This window comes from Hylobates moloch, unplaced genomic scaffold, assembly GCF_009828535.3.
Source record: "Hylobates moloch isolate HMO894 unplaced genomic scaffold, HMol_V3 SCAFFOLD_19, whole genome shotgun sequence".
NCBI lineage: Eukaryota > Metazoa > Chordata > Mammalia > Primates > Hylobatidae > Hylobates > Hylobates moloch.
The window spans coordinates 16,081,764-16,105,084 of NW_026652294.1; the positions used below are offsets into that span (position 1 = coordinate 16,081,764).

At 47.7% G+C, this 23,321-nt stretch overlaps 1 protein-coding gene across 1 annotated transcript in view; it reads left to right on the forward strand.

Annotated features, from left to right (window-relative positions):
• CACNG2 (calcium voltage-gated channel auxiliary subunit gamma 2) overlaps positions 1-23,321 on the forward strand; it is a 141,841-nt gene that overhangs the window by 90,506 nt on the left and 28,014 nt on the right. The window lies entirely within an intron of this gene.

Here is a 23,321-nt window from a genome sequence, read left to right on the forward strand (position 1 = left end):
TCTGGGTTCTCTCATTCATTCACTGAGCTAAAACGTATCAGGTGTCTGCTAAGTGGTAGCATAGCTGGAAGGTGGTGGAGGGGGTATGTTTGGGAAAGTGAGGGTTGAGGAGCGTGGGAAGCACATTCTTTGGACATGTGTTATGTGCTCGTGGTGGAGCGTATGACCAGCCAAATAACCAGGTGGACGCTGGCCAAGTGAGAGGGATATGGGAAGAGGCATAACCATGAGGTGGCCTCTCTCCTCCAAGAAGTTATAAGATTTCCAGGGATGATAAACTATGAATGTATGGAAGATATTGGCTGGTAAAAACAATCAAGAAAACTAGTAAGGGTCTCAGGGACTTAGGAAGCTAGAGTCTTTTACTCCAGGCAAAGTAGAAGATTATTCTCAATGTGGTTGTAGTCAATACCATTTATTAAGCATCTACTATGTGCCAGGCACCTTATGTTATACTAATACAGTAATGGCTGACATGTAATGAATCCCTACTATGCACCAAGTACTATTCTAAGTCCTTTACAAATATTAGCTGACCTGTCTTTCCAATACCCCATTAGATACTTATCATTGTATTCTCCGATAAGGAAAGTAAGGCACTAAGAGGTGACATGTCTTACCTGAGGTCATGGCTAGTAAGTGGCAGCCCTGAGATTTGAACCCACACAGTCTGGTTCTTCCAGATATTATACTCTTACACATTACATTCTATATCTAATAAAATGTCCTACTAATACTTGAACTTGGATTGCTGGAGTCTGCAGCTAAAGTGCTTACCATTAAGCCCTGGAACCACCCACATTATTTATGCTCTTTAATCTTCACAACCATGTTTTGATATCGGTGTTATTAACCCGGTTTACAGAGGAGGCTCAGGGTATCCACACAACTCATAGCCAGCAGCACTGACACTCCTGAATTCATGGAGTCTGATGCTGAAACTCACGGTCCCAGGTCTCTACTCCCTTGCCCCCGAGACGGCTATCATTTTTACAGGCTGGAATTTGGGGTGATGGTCAGCAGATTTCACAACTGCTGAGGCCTGGGTCCTGACCAGACAGAACAGATGCTGGCCACAGTGCTAGAACAACAGCCTGGAGACCCGCGGCTGCTCAGACTCTCACACTTTAGTTGTTGGGGAGGCTCAAGAGATCCCAGTGGAGGGGCTGGAGGGGCCAAAGCAGTGGGCAGAAAGGGCATTTGGGGGTGCTTGGACAGCAGGCATTTTATCAACTCGTATTTGACCACTGATGTAGCTATATCAGTACCCGCCTGCCTGATGTCAGTCCTGGCCGGGATCACAAACATGACTGTTTACCAGTTCCTGGCAGCCTTGAGCTTCATTGCCCTTGGACTCTGGGCCAAGTGGGCTTAAAGGCAGTTCCCCTGTCCAAGGTTTGCCTCTGAAGAGTCTGCACCTGACCTGGGGTCATAGCCCTGAGTCTCAAGTAGGTCAGGTTCATTTGCATCATTCTGTGGTCACATGCTGCAGCCACAATCCTAGCATATGCAGAGTTCCAAGCACAGAATGGGCCAGGGCCCTCCATCACCCCTACCAGAAATGCCAAAAAGCAGTGCCCTTGAGCCCGAATCTGTAGAGGGCAGCTCTCAAGGCTGGGAGGCACCATCCCAGCCCCCGCAGCCCCTTGACAGCGCTGCAGATCCCCACACACAACACCCTTAAGTAGCTCCTAATTGAAGGGCTTGCCAAGCCCTCTGTGCATTGTGGATCTAATTAAGTTCTGACATCATATCAAATTGAATCCTTTTATTAAACATTTATCTTCAGATTCCAGAGTGTCACAACACCACATTGTTTTAAATGACAGGAATGCAAACAGTGTTTGCCTTCCCAATGGCAACTAAAGCAGCCACTGCTGACCAGAGCCACGGGGAGTAGGGAGGTGGGGAGTAGCCTTGGGGGTCTTCCCCGAGCCCACTCTTCCTCAGCAAGGGTGGCAGAGGCCTTGGCGGTCTCCGCAAGAACCCCCACCTCTCCCACACATATGCAACAACTGGTGCGACCAACTCAGCCTCCCTGACCTTGGTCTTCGCTGAGCTGTCTGGATCAGCTGCAACTTCTCTCAGTAACTTTCCTTGTCCCATGGGAGCCCCATTCCTCCTGGGTATTGTGGTAGGAGGTGGCCCCGCTTTCTCATCTGCTTCTCTGTGGACAGGCTGGCTTTGGGGGTCCACTCCTCTGTCCTCCCCTGCCCCTCATCTGTGAAGGCTTCAGAGCAAAGATTCTGGCCTTCTCATCCTGATCTGCCTCCCTGGCACAGAGAAGGCTTCCAAAATGTTTTTATTCAATTAGTCAATCACTCATTAAAGACCAACTCTTGCCCTCAGCTTCGTAGTCTTAATACCACTCTTTACACTTGACCCAGAGACCATCACACTCTGGGGGACTGATTCCTCCCAATCACGCTCTGGGGAGCTGATTCCTGCCCAATCACACTCTAAAGGGCTGATTCCTCCCAATCACTCTCTGGGGTACTGATTCCTGCCAGATCACGCTCTGGGAAAATGATTCCTGCCTGATCACATACTGGGGGACTTATTCCTCCCAATCACACTCTGGGGTGCTGATTCCTGCCTGATCGTGCTCTGGGAGGCTCTCTGAGGGGACTGATCCCTGCCCGATCACGCTCTGGGGGGCTGATTCCTGCCCGATCACATTCTGGGGGGTTGATTTCCTGCCTGATCATGCTCTGCGGGCTGATTCCTCCCAATCATGCTCTGGGGGGCTGATTCCTGCTCGATCACGCTCTGGGGAACTGATTCGTCTTGACCATGCTCTGGGGGGCTGATTCCTGCCCGATCATGCTCTAAGGAGCTGATTCCTCCCGATCACGCTCCGGGGGGCTGATTCCTGCCAATTAGACTCACAAGAGACCCACATATCCATTTACATGAATGGCTTCTGAGGCAGAATCCTCTCTCCTGGGATGAGGGACGGTGCTGAGAAACACCAGAGGCTCTGCAGGTGAGAGGTCACCTGGAAACACTGAGAGTCACATTTTATTCATTCTTTTTCTAGATTTGATAACGCCAGGCCTTCCTGTGATAACAACAACGATAATAATTAACAATATCTAGCAGGTACTGAGAGCTCACTGCATGTACTGTTCAAAGAGCTTCACATGTAGATGAACTTAGTTAACCCTCACAAGAAACTGTGAAATAGGTAATGATATTATTCCAGTTTACAGTAAGGAAACTGAGGCTCAAAGAGGTTAAATATATGTTCATAACATCAGGTTCATTTGAAAAAAAAAAAAAAGATGTTGAGGAATTTGCCCAAGGCAAATAAACACCCAGGTAGTCTGATAGCATCAGTCCTGAGTCCCTGTTAAAAATAATGGCTAACATTTATCACCTCTATGAACCTCCAGTTTCTCACCTGTAGAACAGGCTCATTAATAGAACCTACCCAAGGGGTTGATGTGATGAGTAAATCAGGTGATATATGAAGCATTGGGACAGAGAGGATTTTTAAAGTCTCCCATATCTACTGAGAGAGAGAGAACAGAAAGTATTCAGTTCAATCCCTGTCCTCGATGCAATTCCGTTAGGAAAATGACACACGGGCTTGTGAAATCTGAAATAAGACAAGACAGCAATATAAGAGATGTCATGGGGTAGCCTGTGGTTAATTGCCAGCTGAGTGATCTTAGAGGTAAAAACAGAGATGAAAGGAGGGAGAGGCAGCTCAGGCTGTGAGGATCAGGGAAGGCTTCTTAGAATCCCAGCTTCCAAGGGATAAAAGGAACCTCAGAATCCCAGCTACTGTAGAAATTCTCTCTTCAGCATCCCTAAGAGGCAGCTGAACCCCCTCTGTTGGTACCCCTCCAGTGACAGGTAGCTCACTACCTTGGGAGGCAGCTCAGAAAACACAACACTCACCCAGATATCAACCTGACCTCTCCTTCCCTACACAGGGCCCGACTAGGGTAAGGCAAGCAAGGTGCAAAGTTGGAGATGCTTACGGAACTCCTTAAATTTTGCACCCTAGATGTCTCACCCTAGCCTCAGGTCTACCTGTACATTACCACCTGTGGCTTCTCGCTCTGCCCTTCAGAGTGAAACGGGTGTTGTTTTAGGTGGAGAGGAGAGGAGAACTTAATTCAGCTGGGAGCGCATGATGGCAGAGTCAGAGCTGAGAAGATGAGAGCTTTGGGTCTGATTGGATGTAGCTGGGAATGTCTGGTTCTATGTGACAGGCAATGGAGGTTTCTGAGCAGGGATGTGTCTTTGGCCTGGAAATGGGAATGTGGCTACATGGGCATCCCCAGGCCTGTGGGTCTTTGTTGCACGGGCTGTTTCTGCTCTCATGGGTCAATGGTGTAGGTGGTGTTTGAGCACTCTGGCCTGACTCTATGCCACAAAACTGAATATACACATGCGATTAAAATGGACCAAGGGGACCAGGTGCAGTGGCTCACATTTGTAATCCCAGCACTTTGGGAGGCTGAGAGGTGGAAGAATCACTTGAGCCCAGCCTGGGAAATGTGATGAAACCCTGTCTCTACAAAAAATACACAAATTAGCTGAGCATGATGGCGCATGTCTGTAGTCCCAGCTACTCAGGAGGCTAAGATGGGAGGATCACCTGTCACCTGAGCCTAGGGAGTGCAAGGCTGCAGTGAGCCGTGATCGTGCCACTGTACTCCGGCTGGGGTGACAGAGCAAGACCCTGGCTCAAAAAAAAGAAAAGGGCCAAGACAGGTTTGGGGAAATCTGTGGTTAGAAAATTAAGGTGTATTTTGCTAAATAGGAAAGGCCACAAGCATTTTTCACCTGATGGAGGAATCTGGGCCCGTGGCTTCTGGTCTTGCCCCTCCAGTCCTTTCCCCACTCAGCCACCAGGGCAAACAAATCTGGTCACATTAACCTCCTACTTAAAACACCTCAGTGGCTCCCCATTGCTTGTAAGTTCACACATATATACACACAGACATACACACACACCACACACAGACACACCACACACAGACATACACATAATACCCACACACACACACACACATACGCACATATACACATACACACATATACACACACATACATACACACACACCACAGACACCACACTACACACACACAGACACACGTACACATACATACACACAGACACACGTACACATACATACACGCACACAGACCCACAGACACACACATCACACAGACATACACACACACAAACACATACATACACACACACACACACACACACACATGCACAGCCCAACCGTCTGGTTTCCGTCCTTTAAATGACACTTCTTGCCTCAGCATCCTGTCCTTTCTCTGGCTGGCCCTCACTTGCTCTTCTCTCAAACACCTCCCTGCCCTCCCTTTCATCTGCCAATTTTTACTTATCCTTCACAGCTCATCCGAGATGGTGCTTCTTCCAGGAAGCCTTCCTGACAACCTGCCAGTACCCAGACTATGCCATGCACTGTCCCTACTACCCAGCATCCTGTACTGTGCTGTAACAGTGCAGCCCAGCAGTCACCTAGAACCTCCTGCCCGGGGTCAGAGCCCAGCTCTTTCACTTAAATGAGCAATGATATAGAGGCGCTCCTTCACCCCTCTGTCCCTCCACTTCCATATCTCTAACGTACGCAGACTAATAGTGCCCACCTCAACAGGCTTGTTGTAAAGTGCTTAGCCCCATGCCTGGCTCATGGCAGCTTGTTCCCGGCGACCAGCCAACGTCCTCGCTGCCCTTGTGGTTTCATTCTGGGTCGTCTGCATTAATTATTTGTCTAGGGTCCTCTCAAGACTCAGCTCTGGGGGACGGGGAGTCCGTCTGTATTGATCCCTTCTCTGCTGTGGCACCTAGCCTAACGCCAACACCTAGTAGCCACTTGATAAAAATTCAAGGACGAGCTGAAGTACTGAATTGAAAGATGAGCACATGCTTAAGACAAGGCAGAAAGAGAACTCAGACCCACGCTCTCCCGCAAGAGGCACAGCCGCCACACCACAGGGCTTCTTAAGATGAATTTAGGGCTGCTGACACATGACAGTGTTTATTCATTATCCACCTACTCCAGGGACTCTGGGGTTGACAGAGTCATTTGAACAGTCCTGTTTCATAGGATCTAAGCGCATGCGGTTCCCATAGCTCCTTGGGCAGGCTCTCTTGGCACAGAGAGTGTAATCACCAGTCTCTCCCCTACTAGTCTGTGAGCTTCTTAAAAGTAGAGACTGTGTGATCTATCTGTGCCCCGACCATGGGACCCAGCAAAACATAATCACACCTACCTCTTACCGAGCTAGGTGACAGCCACTGTGCTAAGCCCTCTCAATGCAATGTTTTATGCAATTCTCACAACTCTATGAGAGAAGTTTAACTGACTCCTCATTTTACAGTGGAGGAGCCGACGCTCAGGTTCACTGGCATAACTAGAATGTGGACCCAAGTAGCCAGCCTCCAGACCCTGCGAAGCTAACCACTGAGCATCACTGCTTCTCTCATACAGGCAGACTTGGGAGATACTGCGGATTCAGTTCTGGATCACCGCAATAAACCAAATATCATAACATAGTGAGTCACACAAATTTTTTGGTTTCCCAGTGCATATAAAAGTTATGTTGGGGCCGGGCATGGTGGCTCGTGCCTGTAATCCCAGCACTTTGGGAGGCCAAGGTGGGTGAATCACTTGAGGCCAGGGGTTCGTGACCAGCCTGGCCAACATGGTGAAACCCCATCTCTACTAAAAATACAAAAAGTAGCCGGGCATGGCGGTGGGCACCTATAGTCCCAGCCACTTAGGAGGCTGAGGCAGGAGAATTGCTTGAACCCAGGAGACAGGGGTTGCAGTGAGCTGAGATCATGCCACTGCACTCCAGCCTAGGCAAAAAAGTGAGAATCTGTCTCAAAAAAAAAGTTATGTTGGGCCAAGGGCAGTGGCTCACACCTGTAATCCCAACATTTTGGGAGGCTGAGGCAGGAAGATTGCTTAAGCCCAGGAGTTTGAGACCAGTCTGGGCAACATAGTGAGACCCCATCTCTACAAATAAAAAATTAGCCAGTGTGGTGACACTTATCTGTGGTCCCAGCTGCTCGGGAGACTGAGGTGGGAGGATTGCTTAAGTCCAGGAGGTCAAGGCTGCAGTGAGCTATAATTGTGCCATTTCACTCCAGCCTGGGTGACCGAGTGAGACTCTGTCTCAAAAAATATATGTTATGTTTACACTATACTGTAGTCTATTGAGTGTGCAATAGCATTATGTCTAAGAAAACAATGTACATACACAATTGTAACATATTTTATTGCTAAAAATGCTACTGATCATCTGAGCCTTCAGTGTGTCATCAGCTTTTTGCTGATGGAGGGTCTTGCCTCGACGTTGATAGCTGCTGATTGATCAGGGTGGTGGTTGCTGAAGGTTGGGGTGGTTGTGCCAATTTCTTAAACTAAGACAACAATGTAGTTTGCCACATCAATTGATTCTTCCTTTCGCAAAAGATTTCTCTATAGCAAGTGATATTGTTTGATATCTTTTTACCCACAGTTGAACTTCTTTCAAAGTTGCAGGCAGTCTTCTCAAACCCTGCTGCTACTTTATCAACTTTATATCATCTTCTAAATACTTCATCGTCATTTCAGTGATGTTCACAGCATCTTCACCAGGAATAGATTCCATCTCAGGAAACCACTGTCTTTGCTTATCCATAAAAAGCCACCTCTCATCCACTCAAGTTTTATCATGAGATTGCAGCAATTCACTCACATCTTCAGGCTTCACTTCTAATTCTAGCTGTTTTCCTATTTCCAGAACATCTGAATTACTTCCTCTTCTGAAATCTTGAACCCCTGAAAGTCATCTATAAGGGTTGGAACCAATTCTTCCAAATTCCTGTTAATGTTGATACTTTGACCTCCTCCCATGAATCACAAATGTTCTTATTGGCATCTAGAATGTTGAGTCCTTTCTAGAAGATTTTTTTATTTACTTTGCCCAGATCCATCAGAGGAATCACTGTCTCTGGCAGCTATAACCTTATGAAATGTATTTCTTAAATAATAAGACTTCCAAGTCAAAATTACTTCTTGATCCATGGGCTGCAAAATAGATGTGTTAGCAGGCATGAAAACAACATTCATCTCCTTATACATCTCCATCAGCGCTCTTGAGAACCAGGTGCATGGTAAATGAGCAGTAATATTTGGAAATCTCCTTTCTGAGCAGTAGAGCAGTAGATCTTAATAGCGGGCTTAAAATATTCGGTAAACCATCCCGTAAATAGATGTGCTGCATCTAGGCTTTTTTGTCTCATTTATAGAGCACAGGTAGAGTAGATTTAGCATATTTCTTAAGGGCTCTAAAATTTTTAGAAGGGTAAATGAACCTTGGCTTCAACTTAAAGTCACCAGTTGCATTAGCCCCTATCAAGAGAGTTAGCCTGTCTTTTGAAGCTTTGAAGCCAACCATTGACCTCTCTTGCTATGAAAGTCCTAGATGGCATCTTCTTTTAATAGAAAGCTGTTGCATCTACCTTGAAAATTTGTTGTTTAGTGTGGCCACCTTCATCAATGATCTTAACCAGATCTTCTGTATGATTTGTTGCAGCTTCTCCATCAGCACTTGCCTTTTCACCTTGCACTTTTGTGTTATGGAGACAGCTTCTTTCTTAAACCTCATGAACCAACCTCTGCTAGCTTCCAGCTTTTCTTCTGCAGCTTCCTCACCTCTCTTAGCCTTCATACAATTGAAGAGAGTTAGGGCCTTACTCTGGATTAGGCTTTGGCTTAAGGGAATGTTGTAGCTGGTTTGATCTATCCAGACCGCTCAAAGTTTCTCCATATCAGCAAATATATTTCACTTTCTTATCATTCATAGAGAGTAGCACTTTTAATTTCCCTTAAGAACCTTCCCTTTGCATTCATATCTTGGCTAACTGTTTGACATAAGAGGCCTAGCTTTCAGCTTGTCTGGGCTTATGACATGCCTTCCTCACTAAGCTTAACTGTTTCTAGCTTTTGATTTAAAGTGAGATATGTTCAACTCTTCCTTTCACTTGAACTCTTAGAGGCCATTGTAGGGTTATTAATTACCCTAATTTCAGTGTTGTCATGTCTTAGAGAATAGGGAGGTCCAAGGAGAGGGAGAGAAACAGGGACATGGCCAATTGGTGGAACAGTCAGAACATACATAGCATTTATCAATTAAGTTCGCCATCTTATATAGTGCAGTTCATGGCACTCCAAAACAATCACAATGGTAACATCCAAGACCACTGATCGCCATAACAGATATAATAATAATGAAGAAGTAGTCTGGGCGCAGTGGCTCACGCCTGTAATCCCAACCCTTCGGAAGGCTGAGGCGGGCGGATCACCTGAGGTCAGGTGTTCAAGACCAGCCTAGCCAACACAGCAAAACCCTGTCTCTACTAAAAATACAAAAATTAGCTGGGCGTGGTGGAGGGTGCCTGTAATCCCAGCTACTCGGTTAGCTGAGGCAAGAGAATCGCTTGAACCTAGGAGGCAAAGTTTGCAGAGAGCCGAGCTCGCACCACTGCACTCCAGCCTGGGTGACAGAGTAAGATTCTGTCTCAAAAAATATACATATGCTTTTTTAGAATGTGTTTAATAATAAATACATATAAAAGACTATTTTAACAAACAACAAAATGAAAGGGCAGTGTACAGATTGGGAAACATTATTTGCAAACCATATGTTAGATAAGGGTTAATATCTGAGTTTTTAAATATATATTCTTGTTTAAAGTCTCAATATCCAAGATTTATAAAGAACACATACAACTCAATAGCAAGAAAATGTATAATACAATTTTAAAATGAGCAAAGGACTTTAATAGGCATTTCTCCAAAGATGACATTAAAATGGCCAATAGGTAAATGGAAAAGTGTCCAACATCATTAATCTTCAGGGAAATGCCAATCAGAATGACTGTGAGATACCACTTCTCACCCGTTAAGATAGCTATTATCAAAAGACATAAGATAACGAGTGTCTGCGAGGGTGTGGAGAAAAGGGAATCCTCGCACACTGTTAGGTGGGAATGTAGGTTGATGCCACCATTATGGAAAATAGTATGGAGTTTCCTCAAAAAAAAAAATAAAAATAGAACTCCCATATGACCCAGCAATATGTCTTCTGGTATATACCCAAAGGAAATGAAATCACCACCTTGTAATGATACCTACACTCCCCAGGCGCAGTGGCTCACGCCTGTAATCCCAGCCCTTCAGGAGGCCAAGGTGCATGGATCATGAGGTCAGGAGTTCGAGACCAGCCTGGCCAACACGGCGAAACCCTCTCTCTACTAAAAATACAAAAATTAGCCAGGTGTGGTGGCAGGCGCCTGTAATTCGGGAGCCTGAAGCATGAGAATCGCTTGAACCCAGGAGGCGGAGGTTGCAGTGAGCTGAGACTATGCCATTGTACTCCAGCCTAGGCAACAAAGGGAGACCCTGTCCCCCAAAAAAATAAAAAATAAAAAAAGTATCTACACTCCCATGTTCATTGTAGCAATACTCACAATAGCCAAAAGATGGAAACAATCTAGATTTCCATCAATGGATGAATGAATAAAGAGACTGTGGGGTTTACATAAATGGAATATTATTTGTGATTCAGCCTTTAAAAAGGGAGAGATCTGTCATTTGCCACAACATGCATGAACCTGGAGGACAATATGCTAAGTGAAATAAGCCAGACACAGGAAGAAAACTATTTTATGACTCCACTCATATGTGGAATCTTTACCAAAAAAAAAAAAGTCAAATATCAAGTATGTAGAGATAGAGAATAAAACAGTGGTTACCAAGATCTGGGGTGAGAGGGAAGAAATGGAGAGATATAGGTCAAAGGATTCAAAGTAGCAAATATATAGGGTGAACAAGTCCAGAGCTGTAATGCACAACATGGGGACTATTGTTAATAATATTGTATTGTATTGTATTCAGGATTTTTGCTAAATGAGATTATAGCTGCTCCTGCCACACAGGGAAAAACTGGTTACTATGTGAGATGATGGATGTGTTTATTTTTTCCACTATAGCAACCATTTTGCTGTATATATGTAATCATACAACATCATGTTGTAAACCTTAAAGTATACACAATAAAATATACTTTAAAAAAAATGTTAGGCCAGGAGTGGTGGTACACACCTATAATCTCAGCAACTTAGGGAGGCCAGGGCGGGCAGATCACCTGAGGTTGGGAGTTCCAGACCAGCCTGGCCAACATAGTAAAACTCCGTCTCTACCAAAAATACAAAAATTAGCCAAGTTTGGTGGTGCATGTCTGTAATTCCAACTACTCAGGAGGCTGAGGCACATGAATCGCTTGAACCCGGGAGGCAGAAGTTGCAGTGAGCCAAGATCGCACCACTGCACTCCAGCCTTGGCAACAGAGCAAGACTCCATATCAAAAAAAAAAAATTTAAAAATCAAGCTTTTTTAAAGACTATTTTAACTTGTACAAATTATGTTCATTAGGATTAGGTTTGGCTATAAAGTTTCGTGCATTTTTTTTGTTTTTTTGGTTTATTTACCTAAAATTAAAAAGATAGGACGGGTGTGGTGGCATGCACCTGTAGTCCCAGCTTCTTGGGAGACTGAGGCAGGAGGATCATTTAAGCCCAAGAATTCGAGGTCACAGTGAGCTATGATCATGCCACTACACTCCAATCTGGGTGACAAAGCAAGAACCTGTCTCTAAAAAAATTAAAAGTAAGAAAATAAAGATAGTTGATAGTTTATTTCTTTCTCTTTGCACAGCTCTGGAGATAAGTTATCCAAGAGTGGTATAACACTCCATGTTAGTGTGGCTCAGATACCCTTTATCTTATTCTACCATCATGCAGCTCTCCATTCTCAAGATTGTCTCATTGACCAAGATGGCAGCTGGAGCTCCTTAGTCCACGTGCCAAGAGGAAAGGACTGAGAAGGGCACATCCCATGCCCTGAAGGCCATTCCTCCCAAGTTGTTCCCATCATTTCCACTTACATCCCATTGGCCAGAACTTTGTCACATGACCACCTCCAGCTGCAAGGGAGGCTGGGAACTAAAGTCTACATTCTGGGAAGCCATATGTCCAGGCAAAACTTGAAAAGAACAAGATATATTTGGAAACAGCCCTGTCGCAGCAGGGAAAAAAGAGTAACAATAAAATGAAGAGTGCCTATGCGCTCATTACCAAGTTAAAAAATAGAGCATTCCTGGGACATTGAAGCAGTTGTGTGCCCTAGCCTATCTCAAGAAAACATTGCTTTTTTTTTTCTTTGAGACAGGGTCTTCCTCTGTCACACAACCTGGAGTGCAGTAGCACAATCATGGCTCACTGCAGCCTCAACCTCCCAGGCTCCAGCAGTCCTCCTGCCTCAGCATCCCGAGTAGCTGGGACTACAGGTGTGCACCACCATCCTTGGCTAAATTTTTATTTTTTTGTAGAGACAGGATTTCGCCATGTTGCCCAGGCTGGGTTGGAACTCCTGGGCTCAAGCGATCCTCCCACCTCCACCTCCCAAAGTGCAGGGATTACAGGTGTGAGCCACCACGCCCAGCTGCAAACACTCTTAAACTTGATGTTTATCATTCCCTTGCTTGACTTTACAGTTTTGCCACATACACATGTATTGCTAAATAATCTATAACGTGTTTTTAACTTTATGAAAATGGAATCATACCAAATGCATTTTTCTGCAGCTTGATTTTTTCTGTCTAGTGTTATGTTTGTGGAATTCATCTGGGTTGACTTGTGTAGCTGTAATTCACTCACTTTGACTGCTGTATACTACATTACATCAATATACTATGCTATCATTTCTCTGACAGTAGAAATTTGGGCTATTCCCAGTTTGTTGTTGTCATAAGCAGTGCTGTTATGAACATTCTCATACATCGTGTGCATGTATGCAAGTGTTTCTTCAGCACACATTTCTAAGCAGAATTGCTGAGTGTGGGCTATACGTATATTTTGATATATTCAAATGGATTTGGATTGGGGGCAGGGTCTCACTCTGTCACCCCGGCTGGAGTGCAGCAGCATGATCTTGGCTCACTGCAACCTCTGCCTCCCGGGTTCAAGCAACCTCCCACCTCAGCCTCCCGAGTAGCTGGGACTACAGGCGCATGCCACCACACTCGGCTAATTTTTGTATTTTGGGTACAGACAGGGTTTCACCATGTTGGCCAGGCTGGTCTAGAACTCCTGATCTCAAGCGACCCACCCACCTTGGCCTCCCAAAGTGCTGGGATTACAGGCGTGAGCCACCGTGCTCGGCCAGATATAGTCAAATAGGTATTGTTTGTTTGTTTATATTTTTGTTTTTGGGGGGTTGTTTTGTTTTGTTTTCAGATGGATTCTTGCTCTTGTCACCCAGGCTGGAGTACAATGGCACAATCTCGGCTCACTGCAACCTCTGCCTCCTGGGTTCAAGTGATTCTCAGGCCTCAGCCTCCCGAGTAGCTGGGATTACAGGCCCCCGCCACCAAGCCCAGTTAATTTTTGTATTTTTAGTAGAGACAGGGTTTCACCATGTTGGCCAGGCTGGTCTCGAACTCCTGACCTCAGGTGATCTGCCCGCCTCGGCCTACCAACGTGCTGGGATTACAGGCATGAGCCACCATACCTGGCCAGGTATAGTCAAGTAGGTTTTTCATAAGAGAAGTGCAAAAGATCCTGGTGCCCCAGGGACTCTAATATTTGGCATGATGCTCAACTGTTTAGGTGAATGGAAATGTGTAGTACAGTTGCTGGCCACCCACACACACTAACTCATTCATTTATTTATTTGTTCAATAAACTTTTGTCAGGCAGCCATTACCATTAATTAAAAGGCACACCATCAATGTGATAATGATTTTTCAGGAGAAAAGACACACACTGCAGTGAAGTGAACCCGTGAATTATAAGACACATCTCGATTTCAGAAACATTGAAATTTGCATGTGTCTTAGAATCAAGGAAAATATGGTATATTCAGGGAAGCCTCTAGGAGAAATTCTGCCCTTGAGGAGCTTACAGACTTGCAGCTTTTTGTTCCCAAAGAACAATACACAAACTGAATATGACCAAAGCAGCTAAAAGGTGCTTGACAGCCTCGCTACCCAACCCAAAGTGTGGCCCCCCCACTGGGGCCTGGCAGCATGGGCACTGCCTGCAAGCTCATGAGAAACACAGAGTCTCAGGCCACTGAGAGTCACCGAATCTGAACCTGGCTTAACAGGATCCCCAGGGGCTTCCCATGCCCATTACAATGCTGAAAAGCACTGCATTGGAGCATAGGAGAGGAAAGAGTCTTCCCAGCTAAGGGCAATCAAGAAAGGCCTCCTGAAAGAGGTGTCATTTGAAAGAGAAGAAAAAGGAGGACCTACATTGTTGAGTATCTGTTCTGGGTTAAGAACTGCACTGGGGCCCTTCATTTCTGTTATTTCATTGAGTCTTCAGAGTTAATCCCCTTACCCCCTTGGCGAGGACTGATATTGCCTTCTTACAGCAAAGGAAACTGAGGCACAGAGAAGTCATATAACTTGCTCAAATTCACACAGCTACTAGGTAACAGAGCCAGGCTTAGAAGCCAGATCTTTCTAACTCTGGAGCCCAAACTCCTCCCCCAAATCATATGTGAAGAACTAAAGGGGCCTGGCACAGTGGGTCATGCCCGTAATCCCAGCAGTTTGGGAGGCCGAGGCAGGTGGATTACCTGAGCTCATGAGTTGAAGACCAGCCTGGCCAACATGGCGAAACCCCATCTCTACTAAAAATACAAAAAAAAATAGCCAGGAGTGATGGCTGGTGCCTGTAATCCCAGCTACTTGGGAGGCTGAGGCAGGAGAATTGCTTGAACCTGGGAGGCGGAGGTTGCAGTGAGCTGAGATCGTGCCATTGCACTCCAGCCTGAGCAACAGAGAGAGACTCTATCTCAAAAAACAACAACAACAACAACTAAAGAAGGAACTCTGAGTGGCTGAGGAGGGCGCATCACTTGAGTCCAGGAGTTCAAGAACAGCCTAGGCAACATGGCGAGACCCCATCTCTACAAAAAAAATTCAAAAATTAGCTGGGCATAGTGTGGGCACATGCCTGTAGTCACAGCTACCCAGGAGGCTGAGATGGGAGGATCTCTTGAGCCCAGAAGGTCAAGGCTGCAGCGAGCTATGATCACACCACTGCACTCCAGCCTGGGCAACAGAGCGAGACCCTGTCTCAAAAAAAAGAACTAAAGAGGAAGCTATGGAGACAAGAGCCAGGACGGGATGCAACTGAAGGTTGGATGAGCAATTGCTCATTGTTGTGGTCAGCTCCTGAGTGCTGGGGACTTGAGTGAAGTGGGAGCTCAGAGCCAATGGAAGGAGCAAATTCATGGCAGGCAGGCAGGACAGACCACTTACTTCATCTCACCCTGCCCAGTGCCTAGCACACAGTAGGCATTCGAAACTACCCACTGAGACTGCCCTCTCCCTTCTTGACCCCTAGCCCTTCCTCCCCTCCCTCCTTCCCAAAAAACAAAAAAAGAAAGAAACTACCCACTGAAAGAATGAATGAACGAATGAGAGAACGATCAAACTCATAGGATGCCACACGTTCTGTTGTTGCAAACCATCCAACCCAAGCTGGTGGCTGCGCTGTGCCCCAGGGGGCTGGGGTTCCAGCCAGAAACAAGCCAGGCATGGCCCACCCTCCCTGAGGCCTCCTGGATCCCTGCTGTCAGGGAGGGTCTTGCCAGGAAAGCAAAAAGCCAGGAGCAGCAAAGGTTGAAAACACAGAGAAAGCAGCTCCCACCAAACCCTTCATTTGCTTCACTTAAAAAAATTACTCAGACAGCCTCCTCCCCACGCCTCAGCTCGCTCCACCGTGTCCCCTCCTGGCTCCAGAGCTGCTCTTTCAGTTTCTCATGAATATGTGGAAAATAAAACAGAGTCTGTTCAGCCCCTAATGACCAGGTTTATGAGGAGCTTATTGTATCTAAAGAAACAAGACAGCAGTTGGTGTGAGATATTAATGTGCTTTTTACAAAGCTGATGAAACCTCCTCTTAAACTACTTAATACCTGCAAGCTGCAATTCCCAGCCTGAAACGGTGAACTCCTGGAGCCAGAGCTGTGCCAGCCCATGGCGCAGCCCTTGGCCTTTCTGCCTCAGCGGGGCCTGAACTCACTCGGCTTGGCGGTTGGCGGGGCACTGCCACTCTTCTGGGATGGGGGTTCTATGGAGAGTCATGGTTGTTGGGCCCCTTGGCTGAATAACCCTTTATAGCTCACGGTGGGAGAGTCTTTCCTGCATCCCCTTTCCTCTAGAAGCTCAAAGCCAATGCCTGAGGGGGCAGTGGGCAGTGAGACCCCTGCACTCCACTCCAGCCATCGCCCACTCTCACCCTCACCCACCCAGCCCTCTGATGGGACCAGTCCTTTTGCAAATCTCCAATCCCACCAATCTGTCACGTCTTTGTACCAGCTGACCCCTCACACAGGATCACTCTTCATCCAGGGGTGTGCTGGTACATGTTTAACAAGCAGCTCCCTGGGTGGGAGGTGGGGACCTTGGTTTGTAGCATTTGCTGTGGGTTCCCACGGTGTGAATACACCCACCGTGGCTGATTTCAAACTGCTAACGAGAGCTGGGAAGATACTAGCGATGAGCTCCCTTGAGCAGGGGCGAGCTGGCCCGCACACCGCTGGCTTCAGGCCTTCTCTCAAGTCCTGTTACTCCCAACTCTGCTCTGGGAAACCTTCTCCCCTCCCCCGGGACAGTATGTTCCCTTCTGTGTCCCGCACTTCCCTGACTGCTCTTGCTAGAAAGCTTTCCCCAACCCTCCACCACTTCCTCATCACGCCTCCACACACAGACACATGCACACACATAGACACACACGCACCCATGCACAGACACAGACTCACATACCCATGTACACACAGAGACACACACAAAGACACATGCACACACAGACACATACATGCACACACACACATATGCAGACTTCATCTCACCCTGCCCAGTGCCTAGCACACAGTAGGCATTTGAAACTACCCACACACAGACACAGACACACACAAACACACATGCACACACAGACACACACATGCACACACACCCACGCACACACAAACCCATGTACACACAGACACAGACACACACACACCCATGAACACACAGACACACAAACACCCATGCACACACACACGCACACACACTCATGCACAAACACCGATGTGCACACACAGACACACACACCCATGCACACACAGACACACACATGCACAGACACACACACCCATGCACACACAGACACACACGCATGCACACACACAGACACATCCACACACACACATGCACACACACAGACAGACACACACACAGACACACACATGGGCACACACAGACCCCTCCCTGCTTCATCAGGCTGACTCCTCCACTTTGTGTCAGCTCAGGCACCTGCTCCTCCTCAGGAGGCCTGTGTCACCCACACACTCCCTCGCCTGGACACGCCTTCCTTCTGTGTGCCCCAGACACGCTCTGCTCTCCTCTGTCATCACACACATCCTCTACACCACGGCATGTGTTTTCTGTCTGCCATCATAGACTGCAAGTTCCTTGAGGACAGAAAGTATACTTTTCCCCCTCTGTGTTCTCAGCAGGTTGCACGGAGCGTGGCATACAGTTGGTGCTACATAAATGATAGCTGAACAATTGTGCTGCCATAAGGCCTCATACCTCCTTCTAATATAGTATGTGAGGGATTACACTCTAGTAAGTTCTGTACTGTCTGTCTTTGCCCCTAGAATGTGAGCCTGGAAGGCAGGGATGAGATTAGATTTTCCTCTACCATCCCAGTGCCAGGCACTTGGCCCTTAGTCTCTACCACAGGGACAGAGGGTGCCTAGGAATGAAGCTAGTTGGAAGGAAAGTCAGAGATGGAGAGAGGTTCCAGATTTTGGAGCACCTGGATCCATCTGTGCCTGAAGCCATCACAACCCCTGGGGTGGATTACCACCAACCAGAAGGAAATACAGTGGAACCCTAGGCTGGCCTTAGGGAAATGAAATCTCATTCATTTCGTCACCACTCACCACTCTCCCCTTACTGGAGTGATGTCTGTTGACGTAGATGTCCTATGAAGTTCAAATTTCATCACTAATGCTTGAGTGCTGCTAGTACCCCCTCCCCTCCTATACCTCTCCCCAGCACCACCATTAGTCAGACTGAATCCAGGGCCCACCGAGCTCCAAGTGCTCCTGGAGACCCTGTGCTCCTCCAGCCAACCCTCACAGCCTCATCACCACCGGAGGCATTGGGACCAATCGCACAGTGACCTGTATCCCAGTTTACCCCATCACTCCTCCCTACTCATCACTTGTCCCTCAGTGCTGTGTGTCCTCTGATCTGACCGGATCTCTAACTCCCCCGCCCTCCTAAATCCTTGCCATGGCACCTTCTAGAATTTAGGTCACAGTGCCAGCAGAATCCCCCCATTCTGTCCTTGCTCTAATGGAAACCTGGCTCTCCCCGAAGGACACCACCGCCCCTGCAAACTCTCACTGTCGAGCGTGTTTTACTGCTCACATCCCAGGCCTCCCTGGGCCTCATCGACATTTCTGGTCCATTTCCCTGCCTCCTCCCTAAACTCCCTGCCTCTGTGAAACACATCCCAGCCTACCTGTCCGACTCCCTCATGGCCGCTGCCATTCAGTCTTTGGGGAGCTGAGCGCTGGCTCACTGCCTCTGCCTCCAATGCTGCTCCCATTATCATCCTTGGAGATTCCACAACCAGGCAATCAGCCCCTCCAGTCCCTGGCCTTGACCCCTTCACTCCAACCTGATGTGCCGGTGCTGCCTCACTGGTTGTTAAATATGGAAATACTGTTGCACTGATCAGTCTTACTATGTCAGGGAAGCTGGCTGGGGGCAGGGGTGGCTCCTGCATTGGGCGGGGCAGAGAGAAGAGAAGGGCTGGGACCAATGCTCCATCTCCTCTCCTCGCTCCCCAAAGCTGGGTTGAGGACTCAGCTCTGCTCGCAGGTTCTATAAACTCCAAGGCCCACCCCAAGGGTGGGAGCAAGAGAAGAAGAGTCTCCCTACTGGCCCTGACTGGTGGGACTGGGCTGGACTGGGCGCACACCGCTGCCCTGCGGATGAGAGCATCTACCCCTCTCACAGCCTCCCACTACCTTCCCATTCCCGGCCCTGACCTCCTGGGGCTGCTGGGCACAGAGAGGTCCTCTAGTCGAACCGCAGAGGACAAGTTAGGAGAAGATTCTGCACTCGCTGAGATGGAATGACCCTTACTCTAACAGGGAAGTTTGGGGAGCATCTGGTATTGTTTCCTGTGTCAAAGCATGGTCAGTCAAGCCATCATTTAGCTCATAACAGCCTCATCATCAAAAGATCACACCATTCATTTCTAAAAACCAATCGGTGATTTGGGGCTTATTAGAATAATTTGATGAATCATTTGCACTTCAAATTTTAACCAGGTAGGCAGTTTCTTAATATATACTTGATGTATATAGAAAATAAAAGTGAACGTTGTAGTTTTGCCGTATCTATTAATTTGTACGACCTTTCCAGTGCATACTTGAAGATCATCCCTACCTCCGCCTGCCCCAAGCCACCTCATTCGGGGTCTTACCCTTGCCCTTGGCATTTCCAATATCCATACCCCCTCCACTCTCTGTCTTTTGCATCCCACCCTCTGGCTACCATGTGCCACCCTTGCAGCTCACTCCCATGCACCCCCATTTCAATAATGTTTTGACCCCACCCCAACCCCAGGCTCAAAAGCATTGACTGCCCTCCCCACTCCACCCCTCACCCCCGCCTTTGCACTGCCTCACTTGCCCTTCAGGTCCTCATTTCCCTGTTTACCCAGCTTAGACTCCATATCCATCCTCATAATCCCTCCCTTTCCACCCTCTCCCCGTTGCACTCACCTCACAAACCTCCTCCTTATTAGAAGCAACTCTCCAGCTAACTGCACCCACGCCCCGAATGTGGCTGGAGAAAACCACAGAATCTCAGAAGGGACCTTCAAGCCACTGACACACATACTTTACAGCCTGGTCCACTCCCTCCCACTCTCACTTCCCTTCCTCTGTCCTCCCATCCCCAACCCTTCCTCTCCATCCTCACTCTCAGTTGATGATCCTGCTTCCCATTTTGTCGGGAAAATAGAAGCAACAGAAGAGAAGTGTTACACCCTCCCACCATGTCTGCCCATCCCCAGCACTGCACCCACGAGCTTTGCTGTCCCTCCTGGCACAGCACCACCCCCTTTGCACTGTGTCCTGGGCCTCATCTCCTTGCACAGTGCACCTGTATTGCTCCCCCATCTCTGCAGGTCATCCCTTCTGTCCTCCTTTCTTTTACTTTTTTATTTTGATTTTATTTTTGAGACAGAGTCTTGCTCTGTCACCAGACTGGAGTGCAGTGGTGCTATCCTAGCTCACTGCAGCCTCAAACACCTAGGTTCAAGGGATCCTCCTGCCTCAGCCTCCCAAGTAAGCTAGGACCACAGACATATACCACCACACCCGGCTAATTTGTTTTTATTTTTTGTAGATATAGGGTCTTGCTATGTTGCCCAGGCTGGTCTTGAACTCCTGGCTTCAAGGGATCCTCCTGCCTCAGCTTCCCAAAGCTAAAGGCTGAGTCACTGCCCCAGCCCCTCCCTTCTTCCCTCTCTACTAGAACATTCCCACTAGTATCATACAGGCTTTAATGTCTCCCCCCAACACAGAGCAGCCAGCACTAGCCAGCTAGTGGAGGACACCCCAGTAGCACAGTGCAGGGAAACGGAAGGAGGTTAGGAGAAAGAGGCAACAAAGGACATGGTGGGAACTCAGACAGCAGGACCAGCATGCATGTGCCACGGTCCTGAGGTAGGAGGGAGCGTGGCAGGAAAGAAGGCAGAGATGTGCAGGGAGGGAGGAGGCGGGTGGGAGGTGAGGCCAGATGTGGAGGTTGGGGGTCAGGCTTTGTTAGAGATGTTGAGCTTTTCCCCGAGAGCACTGGGAAGCTGGAGTGTTTCCGAGCTGGAGGTGGCATGATCAGATTTGCATGTACAAAGGATCACTGTCATAGCTCTGTAGAGAAGGATAAGAGTGGGTGCAAACTGATGAGTGGGGAGGCCACAGCAGCCATCCAGGGAGCAGGGATGGTGGCCTGGTGGTGGGCGGTGCTGTCTCAGAGACATCAGGCAAGTTTGAGACACTAAGGATCTAACACAGACAGGATGCCCTGATGCATGGAGCCTGCAGGGAGGAGGAAGAGATAGATGTCAGCGCTGACAACTAGGCTCAGGCTTACACAAGGGAGCCCTGGAGAAGCATTCGCCGAGCTAACTGGGGCCTCCAGAGTGCCAGGCTGGAGGGAAAGATCAGAAGTTCATATTCAGTGCCTTTAAAACATCCACCAGGAGACGTCAAATAGGCAGCTGGATACCCAGGTTCAGGCCTCGAGGAGAGGTCTGGGCCACTGATTATCTCCCACGGCCTCTCTGTTAGCATCTCCTGAACCCTCCTTCTGTGCCAGGCACTGAGCTAGGAGCCAATGGTCCAAGGATGAGTGAGGCCCAGGCTTGCACACAAGGAGCAACTAGGCTCCCCGCAGAATGTGAGCTCCTGTTCCTGCGGGGATCAGGAGTGGGTGTGGCCCACCAGGATGCAGCTGGGGCCCTTCTGGGTTAAGCTCTGTCCTCGATTTGTGGGATGCCTCAGGGCATGTCAGTACCGCTCTCTGAGCCTCACTCCTGCACAGATTCTTTATAAAGATGCCTGGCACCAGCTTGCTGAAACATTTGTCAGATTGAATTGAAAGAAAATGAAAGTGCTTCGCAAAGTGCTTTTCAAATACACTGATTTGTAATTTTAACAATAGGGAGAATTCGCTATCCTCTTAGCAGCTGGTATGGAGACTTTTCCCACAGAGAAGGGTGTGTGGTTGGATTAGGGAAACAAGGTACTAGGGAGGGGACAAGGCTTCGTTTTAACACCCCAAGATGCAAGAAGGCAGAGGGGCCATGACACGATGGGGGTGGGGACAGCAAAAAGCAGGGAACCCAAAACACTCAGAGAAGACACCTGCCCATGGGACCATTTTGAGTGGCCCTACCAAGCTTCAGTGAAGTGACCAGAAGTCCCGATATGCTCTGGGGAATTGTTTTTCTTGTAGAATTCAAGAAAGTTAGTGAATTTGGTACAGGGATAGCTCGTGTGAAAGGGAGTTATAGGGGTTCCTCTTTTCCATTATATGCAGCATATAATCATAGCCAGAAGTTCCTAAAATGCTTATATTTCTATGTAATATGTAAGTATCCCTGTATACTATATACCTGTGTACTATTAGGTTGATGCAAAAGTAATTACGGTTTCACTATAACTTTTGATGGCAAAAACCACAATTGCTTTTGCACCAACCTAATATACAGGTCTATATTATATGTGTGTATATATATATGTCTAGGCTGGGTGCAGTGGCTCATGCCTGTAATCCCAGCACTTGGGGAAGCTGAGGCAGGCAGATCATTTGAGGTCAGGAGTGGGGGACCAGCCTGGCCAACATGGTGAAACCCCATCTCTACTAAAATACAAAAATTAGGGGATCATGGTGGTGTGTGCCTGTAACCCCGGCTACTTGGGAGGCTGATGCAGGAGAATCACTTGAACTTGGGAGTCGGAGGTTGCAGTGAGCCGAGATCGCGCCACTGCACTCAAGCCTGGGTGACAGAGCGAGACTCCATTTCGGGGAAAAAAAAAAAAAAAAAAAGGTATATGTAATAATACCGTAAAATTCCTAAGTAATATCTATGGCACATACTAGAATCTGCCCCTATTTTATAAGACATAGTCTCAGGACTGTAGAAGGAAATCATTGCCAACGTGTATCGAGGGCTGTATTAATTAGGTCACACTAGCTACTATGTTGGTGGCTGGACATAGTCAAATTTCATTTCTCTCTCACGTCAATGCCCCCAAGGACTTCCTAAATGTGTCAGGCACTGTTCTGACTACTCAACATGCATCAGCTCAGTGAACCTCCAAGACAATCTGCCAGGGAAGAATTCTTGTTATCGCCACTCTCAGGTGAGGACACCGAGTGACGCACAGCTGGACCCAGGCAGTCTGGCTGTGCAACCTGCATCTTACCCACTGTGCATATGCCCCAGCATACACCCAATCCTTCTGCCATTCAGAGAAGGTTAAAGGACATTCGCTGTGCCTATGCTGGTGCTGGGGATAAGATGGTGAATGAAACAAAGTCTCTGCTGTCAGGAAGCCGATGCTCTGGTGATTGTAGAGTCTGTGCTACTTATCGGCTTTTAGAAAGGCTGCATTCAA